The sequence below is a fragment of the Tupaia chinensis genome, unplaced genomic scaffold, assembly GCF_000334495.1.
Source record: "Tupaia chinensis unplaced genomic scaffold, TupChi_1.0 Scaffold000635_1, whole genome shotgun sequence".
Classification (NCBI taxonomy): domain Eukaryota; kingdom Metazoa; phylum Chordata; class Mammalia; order Scandentia; family Tupaiidae; genus Tupaia; species Tupaia belangeri.
The window spans coordinates 971,486-973,618 of NW_006160155.1; positions in this window are offsets into that span (position 1 = coordinate 971,486).

Sequence of the window (2,133 nt, forward strand, 5' to 3'; positions counted from 1 at the left end):
CCCCCGCTCCCCGGCGTTCCCCCGGGCCCCCCACCCCCGGGCCCCCTCTGGCGGCCATACCGTTTTACTGCAAGCGAGGCCCGGGGGCCATCTGGTGGTCGCGCGCGGCACTGCGCCCCGGCGTGGAGCAGGCCCGGCGTCCTGGACCATCGCCTTCTTGGCCGTGGATTCTACCATCTGACGCCCGCGGGCTAGGGGCGTGGGTCGCGAAGGGCAGATGTAATGCCCTTTTTCCTCGCCATCATTTCTGCGTAGGCCCCAGGGTGTATGTGGATGTAAGTAGGGTGTCGGTAAGTAAAACAGTAGCCAGTACATGTGATACAAATTACAGTAAATGAGCCCCGGAGAGCGACCGAGAGAATTAGAAGAGGCCTCCTGGGAGAGATGTCCAAGGGCGGCAAGACGAAGGACTTGGCGAGGGGGCACAGAGCCAAGAGGTGGGGTTCAGGCGTCCTGGGGCCCACCTCACCTGGTTAATGAGGTGTCGACACAGTATCTTCACGGGTTAGAATTCTGCCCAGACGAGCCAGGGAGACATGGGTGTGCGATCGTGGACTTGGCCGTCGTTTCCTTTCTGTGACGTGAGGACCACAGTTACTGTAGAGGACACCAGCTGCACAGAAGCACAGCGATGGCAGCTGCCATTACCGTCACTGGCTGGAGGGAAGACATTCTGGGGAGAAAACTTGGAGGTTGAGTGGAGCTCCCTTGCAGGACTCTTAGGCCTGAGTACTAAGCAGTGAGCATGAATTGAGCTAAGCACCCCTTCTGGGGGAGGTGAAGAGGTTTCCTGTATTTTTTTCTTAGAGATTTTCCCTATAGGACAGGTGTGCTGGCCAGAGAAAGAGAGACAGAGAGACAAAAAGAAATCATTCCCCCTCCCAGGGGAGATGGCCAAACCGCAATCCCTTCTCCATTCTCCTCTAGGGATTTTCGGCACACACGCACACATGCCTGGCATGTTTTAAGCTGCAGGGTCCAGGACTTGAACTGTGATCGACTACATGGGAGTCCAGCAACATAACCATTACACCACCTGCTGGTCCTGAGGTCTTGTATATTCATAGTGTTCTATGCACAGATCTGGTAGACAACTGGAGCTTCACGATTTCCTCTTCTGTAAAATGGGGTTACTAATAGTCCTGACCTTCCGGGGGGATCCCATGAGGATGTCAGGTGGATGAGTAAGCCACAGAACGTAGCTCTCGGTGAGCTATAAGGCGGTGGCTGCTCCAGGGAGCCCATTCAGTAGCCACAGTGTCACCAGGGTCATGGTGTCGGGGGCAGGGGGGTGAGTTCAGCACAGCAAGGCAGGCAAGTTGCGGGGTGGGCAAGAAAACAGCTTGGCCATGGCTGAAGGCCAGAGACTTGGACGTGGACTGAGTCTAGGGAGGTCTGGGGTGTGATTCCAGCATGGAGGGCAGACCTTCAGTCAGAGACAGGAGGGAAGCCAACAGCTGGCGCCCCCAGCCCCTGGTGCTTGCGAGGGGGAGGAGCCTGCTGTGAGGCTAGCCGGGTGCTGGGTGAGGGAGGCACCAGGTCAGTCCACTGCTCCAGCAGCTACTTGGCCTTTACTCTTTGACCCTCTGCATCCTGCTTGGACCTGTCAATGTTTCTTCTGACCTATGAGGCCCATTTCCCAGGTGAGGACTGAAGCTGCTGGTCTCCTTTTCCAGGGCTGAGCACCCAGCAGGTGCAGAGAAATGCTTTCTGCCCAGCATCCTGGCAGTGCGCTAGAGCTGCCAGCAGTAACAACAGTAAGCCGGGGCGCTTTATGGAGCAGCCACGGTACACCAGGCACAGTGTGCACAGGACCCTGTGGTGCCGTGAGACTACCTCATTCTTCAGAGGGCCACAAGAAAGCCAAGAGACTCATCACCTCCGAGCCTACTCTGCAGGCCTGCCTTGGCCTCCTAAATCCTCTGACCCTGCCAGCCAAAAGAGCAAGTGCCCTTAGGGTTCCTTCTGACGTTTTGGCGCCTCCACCAGGCCAGCTGTTCTGGGGTCCTGGACTCCCCTGGGGCTGCAGAACCACCTCTGTCCTTTGTCTGGGGGTCGGTGTCCAGGCAAGCCCCCAGATCACCCAGAACCTCCCTCCCCCAGCCTGACTTCAGGCTGGCGGAGGAGGTGGGG